The sequence below is a fragment of the Doryrhamphus excisus genome, chromosome 3 (assembly GCF_030265055.1).
Source record: "Doryrhamphus excisus isolate RoL2022-K1 chromosome 3, RoL_Dexc_1.0, whole genome shotgun sequence".
Lineage (NCBI taxonomy): Eukaryota > Metazoa > Chordata > Actinopteri > Syngnathiformes > Syngnathidae > Doryrhamphus > Doryrhamphus excisus.
In genome coordinates this window covers 26,668,803-26,676,498 of record NC_080468.1, presented here as the reverse complement: position 1 = coordinate 26,676,498, position 7,696 = coordinate 26,668,803, and the positions used below count along the sequence as shown (strand labels likewise).

Sequence of the window (7,696 nt, the reverse complement as noted above, 5' to 3'; positions counted from 1 at the left end):
TGTTTGTCAGCCTGTCGCCAATAATATAATGTTGCAGAAGCATTTATTCTACATCATGACTTTATAGTGCCTGTGTAATGTCTTTAATGTGAGCGTGACACAGTCAGTCAATAAAATACATGGGAATGTCATACGGGAGGCACATCTTTAAAAAATTTAAACACAAAAACAGTAGAGCTGGAGCTAGATTTGAACGAATAACGTAATGAATTAATTTGACCGGTAAAATGGAGGATTATATACTGAGGAGCAGAACTTTTCCTGGAGAAGGATAGGCTGCATACAAATGTTTGTCAGTCAACAAAAAATAAATAAATTGTACTAAGGAGTATCTGAAAACAATTTGAAACATGAATTATTTTCTTCTTTTTTTTGGTTATCCTCTTAATGAGCAGCGTGTATTAGCACAAAAAAACAATTCCAAAGGAGTTGGTGCCTCACCACACATCACTGTTCATTAACAACCAATATGTCTGTTTTTCTGTAGCTTTGCAATTTTATACTCATTTAAGGAAGAGAAATGGCAATCCTAACGTGCAAATTCAAGCATTATTCAATCAACACAGCCAAATGACTTGGGGGGAAAAAAATTAATGGCACAAGATGTCCCTACAGGGTATATTAATTATATTATTATATTATAATTAAATGATTATTATTAATGAGCAGGGCTGTCAAAAATAGTACATTAACAACGGTAACTTTTTTTTGTTGCATTAATTACATTACTTTTTTTGCTAAATCATATCAAGCTACACCTCATGTTACACAGAGTCTGACGCTCTTTTAGAACCTATTCAATCGCAGGGAACATATAGACCAGGGGTCAGCAACCTACGGCTCCAGAGCCGCATGTGGCTCTTCAGCCTCTTTGTTGTGGCTCCCTTTGCAATGCTCAAATATTTGTTTTAACACCCAAATGAGGAAAATATGCATCTTTGTAATTACTTTTGAAAAAAATTGGACTTTCTTTGAGACCGTATACTAGCAAGAGTACTTGATCAACTCCGCTTTTTCTCCTCTGAACTACTTTGATACCCCAAAATTCCCTCCAAATCTGGCAGTCAATCAAAATCTTGGGAGACTCGCAATTTGCTCTGGATGTGAGCATGTTGCTACACATTTCTTGCACGGGGAGAACATGCAAACTCCACACAGAGATAGCCGAGGGTGGGATTGAACTCGGGTCTCCTAGCTGTGAGGTCTGCGTGCTAATCACTCGACCGCTATGCAGCCCCTATATTCTGCTGTTAAATTATGTTTCACGGCTCCATTCTATTTTTCTTCAGTGAGCGAGGGGGTAAAATGGCTCTTTTGATAGTAAAGGTTGCCGACCCCTGATATAGACAAACAACCATTCACACTCACATTCATACCTATGGACTATTTGGTGTCACCAATTAACCTAGCATGTTTTTGGAATGTGGGAGGAAACCCATACACGCACAGGGAGAAGATGCAAACTCCACAAATATATATACTGTAGACTTGAACATCCACATCTCCTGATTGTGTGGCCAACAACACATTGTTGCAATTGGTGATTAATGATGATTAATTTATTTGAACACTGTTGTTAATTCTTTTTTTTTTTCATTTCAGTCCTTTTTATGAGATAACAGTGTGACTCACGGTGTCATCTTACGAAGACCACTACATTCATCACACAGTAACTAAACACTCAAACATGTACCAATATGAGTTTAAAGTGGGAGGAAAAAAAATAACTCTTTCATAGTGTTCCCATAATGCATTGCATCTGACCAACCGATTCATTGGGTGCACTGCAATGACGTCGGCCTCCCTCTGGGATCTGGGCTCAGGGTTCCTCTGGTTCCCTCTGGTGGACAAAGGCAGTACTGCAGCACCATCCATCCATTTTATATGCCGTTTGTCTTCCAATGAAAGGCTCTGCTCTAACAAAATGCATTATGGGTAAACTTTCATTTCAAGCTGTTATTCCAAAGGTAAAACTATCACATGTATTGTTTTGCTTGCTTTCAGGAATGCATCACATGTTAAACCATAGTGCTAAACCTACCTACAGTAGATCAGTCAGTCAGTCCAAGTTCCAAACTGTCGAAAAAAGACTTCCTGCTCCGTCCCTCATCACGGTGATGTGCAATCTGGAAGCCATTAAAGCTAAGAGCATGCAGCATGCAGGCCCTGTGCACAAAGTAGTGTAAATGTTAAGCAGGTGAGGGATCCTAGGGTTTTAATGATGTGAATTTGACTCATCAATCTTCTTGCGGAACGCAGCTGGAAGTGAGGAAACACTCTGTTCCTTTGGCTCACGTGGACTCGGAAAGTGCTGCACAATGAAGTTTGAATGTTTATGGAACAGTTAGTTAACATACCATGAAAAACATAAACAATTATTCCAGTTTGTCTTTTACAGGTGGGAGTGCAATATTACGGTGCCAGGGTCTATACGTTGCACCATCCATCACACAATTAGATGTTCAGCAAGTAGATTGCCTCCTTATTGGCTGTCATGACTCGGATTCGTCGCTGTCAATTCCAGCCAGCCTTTACTTTGCATACATGCCGACACAGCTGTAAAGAAATTACCCAAATCATCACGCTAATTAACATCAATAATTATTGACAGCGCCACAGACGGGAGGCAGGGTCGGCCATGATGGACAGGAGCTTTTGTTTCCTGGAATGAGTGCCACTTTCGCTTGTTTAGAAACGATAGAAAATGATGAATATAACTGACAACACCCTCACTAGAGCTACTATCCTACTCCCCCCACCCCGGTTTGTTTTGCCAGGGGTGCACCTGCAGCTTATTATCCTCAGCCTTTAGCTTCTTAATGCAGCGCAGGTGCCAAAGTGCTGCAGCACCGGTGTAACATGCATGTCAACAAAACCTATAATGCACACTTACAGATGTGTGGTGGTTAATTTGATGGAAAACACAAGCGAGCGTGTACGCGGAAAAAGCACAATGAAGGGGAATCATTTGAGGAATTAATGTTGCCACAGGAACCCAAAAGGGACAATAAAAGGAAATCATCACTGGTTAGCTGGAAGAAACTGTTACAAATTAATGAATGACCTTTGATCACAAATGACCTTTCTGAGCTGAACTTTTTTTTTCCTTAAATATGAACTTTTGGGAATTAATAGGTTTCCAAAATGTACTTTTTAGTGACAAATTTTACTTTTATGAGCCTGATTTTACTGCTGATTTTACACATGCTGCAAATACCTCTCGTCAATTAACCACCGAATATCCTTCTGTGATCTACAAAAGTGAATAACTAGCCAAGTCTAAAACATGGACTGTGGTTGTAGGCAACCTCCTGAGGTCGTAGCTACCCATGTTTTAGCTGTGTATATATGAATGAATTTTGTATTTTAATGTATCTTTTACTCAGTTTACTTGCTTTTATTCAACTCAATTTTTTTCTGTAAAGCGTCTTTGAGTATTTTGAAAAGCGCTATATAAATAAAATGTATTATTATTATTATTTATCCACAGTTTCTGCATTTGAAGTCATGAGGGTCAAAAGGTTGCTCTGAATCGGTGTATACAGTATTTGAGGCAAATGGTAGTCACACCAGGTACTGACTGTGTTTTGGACCCCCCAATACAGGTAAACTGTACATTTTGGAGTGGCCTTTCATTGTGGCCAATAATCAGGCTGTCTCATCAGCATTCTAGTAAGTCTCCATATTATCAATCATTATTAATAAACTTGATTTGGGAACAATATTTGTGAGAGACAGAAAGAAAATGTTTTACATCTTAGATTTCTTTGAAAAATGGGAGTAAAAAACAAATTGTTGCATTCATATTTTAGTTTTTACAGCCTCTGTTCAATTGTTTCAGTTGTGTTTTAAGTAAAGAAACATCCAAGCTACAAGAGAAATATGATAATTGACTATGCATTATTTTTCAATGTATCTAAGTTGTTAGAATAGCCTACAAATACATCAAAATGGGAGCTTTTTATTCAAAATCCACAGGTTTCATGCTTTGATATGAAGCAAAAATACCTGAGAAAAAATTGTTACCAGGAGGGAGGTGTTAGGGCGACTACGACCCCTAACAAAAAGTACCTTCCCACATGCAATTTCTCCATCCATCATCCCGTGTTGATGCCTTCCCACGATGCACCTCTGCAAACCTCCCGGGCTCTCCCTCTGCCTTGGAGCCAAGAGCGTAGGAGAGACGTCGTTCAGCAAAGGTGTACACATAGAAAAACTGCTCACTCAAACATCAGCTTGGTGTCAACGCTGAAAAAAAGGCGGATTCCTCCAGGCCTCAATGCCAAAATTTCACATAGACGTGAAGCTTTGTTCAACATATGCTACTGCTATAAATTGCGTGGCTATGCTATGCAGACAAGATGGATTGTGGGTCTTTTTCCCATTGAAAACAACTCCAGGATATATTTGAAATACAATTACGTTTATTATTACTGTTACTGGCATTATTATACAAAAACACTGCAGTGTGATTGTGGAGGTGGGTATGGGATGGACTTCACTCAATGACGTCAATGTACAATTTGCATAATTGGCCACGACACATACAATTGTAATGAATGATAACATTGTGGGAGAGACAAAAAGTCATCAAAAACTAGCAAGAAAGCAAAGAATATGTTTAAAATAAATATTCACGATTCGTATTTAACAGAGTTGCTAGGTTGGCTTCGTATTCTTTGGCAGGTCAGACCAAGTTGAAGCGTTTCAATGTATAGCGCCACCTACTGTATGGGGTTGTAACGACAAGCTACATTCCCAGAGAGTCCCATAATAATTTCATTATGGGAGAACAAGTAGCGCCAAATGTATTTGTGGCGGTCTAAAATTTCTGTGGCTGTCATTGTTATTACGACATGTGCACAGAGGTGCTAGAACCCTCTCAAAACTGCATTGTTTATTATTATTATTATGATTATTCCTCTTTATTTCTACTACAATAATAACAACAATAATAATAATAATTATTATTATTATTATTATTAATAATCATGATGATGATGATGATGATGATGATTATTATTATTATTATTATTATTATTTAATAATAATAATTATTATTATTATACCCCAGTTCAATTTCACCCTCTGCCATCTCTGTGTGCATGTTCTCCCCGTGCATGCGTGGGTTTTCTCCGGGTACTCCGGTTTCCTCCCACATTCCAAAAACATGCTAGGTTAATTGGCGACTCCAAATTGTCCATAGGTATGAATGTGAGTGTGAATGGTTGTTTGTCTATATGTGCCTTGTGATTAGCTGGTGACCAGTCCAGGGTGTACCCCACCTCTCGCCTGAAGACAGCTGGGATAGGCTCCAGCACCCCCACGACCCTTGTGAGGATAAGCGGTAGAAAATGAATGAATGAATGACTAAATCAACTTCAACACATGCAAGACAACTTAAAACTTTATGCAGGATACATGTCGTTGAAATGATGACTCCTAAACGTGCGAGTGTGCATGGTGTGTTTAATAAAGACATTAAATAGTGATAAGGTAAATGCTAAGGATGACCATGTCAGACATAATCAATGTTTGCATCTTAAATGATGTGCACTAAATGAACCTAATGTACCACCAATATTCCAAAGCCTGGTCCTTTGCAAAACAAGATGGAAAAGTCAAATGAAAGAGGGGAATGTATGCATGAGCCAAATTGGAACCTGTAACACACAGTTAGAAAGTTACACCCGCTGTTCTCTCCCCATTAACAGTACACCACGAAAACATGTTTAAAACAAATATTTTCATTCATTCATTTTCTACCGCTTATCCTGAGAAATAAAATAGTTCTAGCAGAGCAATATGATCTAGTAGCAAATATGGACCTCCCGTGTCAACTTCAGGCCACTGGGGAGCAACATAGCAGTCGCCATGGCATTTTTCACAACAGTTCATATCGACACCCCCATGGAAACAAACATAAATAACAAATACTATATTTACAGTATGTAAGAACACAGATAGACATGTTGGAAACACTATTTTCATCTGCTATATTCATTATATCTGACGTTTGTTTGCATTGCCTTGTTTTCAACTATTTCAGTATGTGGAATCAAACTATGGAATGGATTGAGTAAGGAACTCAAACAATGCCCAACAATGAGTCAATTCAAGAAACAATACAAGCAGTTGATGTTTGCTAAATACAAGGATGAAGAATATTGAACCAGTCATGATGTACTACTATATATATCACTATATTGACACTTACTATGGTACCCATTATGTCATTGTATAGTCATATCACCTTGTACTTCGGTATGTGACAAAATAAAAAAATACAAATAAATAAAAATACAATTAAAAATCAAATTAATTAAATTAATTAAAAAAGAAACTTTAATTATATTATAAAAGCAGGAAGTGAACAAATGTAACAGTTACTGACTGTAAAAGTACCAGATGGAGGGGTAGGATTTAATAAGCTTTGCTTCTTCCTACTCCTTTTGGACATGTGGAACTGTGAACTGATTATGTGATGCATTCAAGATGCATGTTCAAATGAAATAAAACCATTACCATTACCATTACTGTTGTATGCCTTCATTCAACACACAATCAAACTCATCATTTCATCACCACAAAGACTTTAGTTCCTACGTTTCCTGAAAGCAACACGATAGGGGATGGTTCACTGCTTTTTTGTCGTCTGGCTTACAGCCATGCCCATATAGGGAAGACTGACCCTCTTTGACATCACAAAAAGGACAGTTTTACCACACCCTCTGAAACCGAGCACTTTGAGCCATCCCAAACTTCCCAAACTTCACTTCCAAATGCACAAACCTCTGAAACTTTGGTATGGTTTTACACCAGAATAGAACATTCTAACTACATTTATAGGTCAGAAAAGTGGAAAAAGCATAAAGGTCCCCTGTCTGTCTCAACTTTGAGTTGATGACAAGATCAAAACACCAAATCTAGGCTAAAAGTCTGCAGGTGAAAATATATATTATATTATATATAATATAATATTTGAACATGAAAAAGAAAGATCTGTAAGTGAGTGGAAAATGATATGCAGCCAGGTGACGGTGCTGTTCTGTAAGGGGTAGCGTTTTTTTCCACAGTACTGCTAGACCATGTCCACTGGATCACTGGGTGAAAACGATGTAATACATATAAGACCAAAACATACCAGAATCATGAGTTCTGGTCACGTGACAGTGAAGGGGCGGGGATGTCAAGTCGTGTTTTGCTGGTCCACACGGCGACGACAAGGCAACATTGAACATGTTATGGTCCGGTAAAAAGTAACACAAAGGACAGTATTAAGGCTGAATTATCCTTCAGCGTACACACTCCAAACCCTCCAGTGGAGCTTGACAGGCACCTGCAAAAAAATTCTAACCTTGTGTCAACAGCGACGCCAACTGCAGCGCTCGGAGTGGTTGGCTTTTTTTCAGTTCAGCATTCCTGTGGTCCGCCTCAAAAAAAGAAACAACAGCGCAAATTGAGAAGTCTCTGAAAATAGTTTTACACAATACCAAATAAATAAGATGAATTAGATTGCTATCATGTACGTACGTTTATGTGTCGATGACTAGCAAGTGCAATGCTAATTCTAGCTAATGCTAGCGCTGCCATTGAGCGCTTGCTTGTGCTGAAATGACAGAAGACCCAACATAGGTGTCCTAAGATATGCCTGCTGTTAACTAGCAACTCGTACCCAAATTTTAGCTTGCATTTC

At 38.5% G+C, this 7,696-nt stretch overlaps 1 long non-coding RNA gene across 1 annotated transcript; it reads right to left on the bottom strand.

The window, feature by feature from the left end:
- Positions 1-1,648: 1,648 nt before the first annotated feature.
- Positions 1,649-7,696, bottom strand: LOC131125406 (uncharacterized). Its single transcript, XR_009129027.1, has 4 exons — positions 7,534-7,696; positions 7,358-7,433; positions 2,042-2,166; positions 1,649-1,916 (listed from the first exon to the last, which is right to left on the bottom strand). It is a non-coding gene; the product is annotated as an uncharacterized LOC131125406 (long non-coding RNA).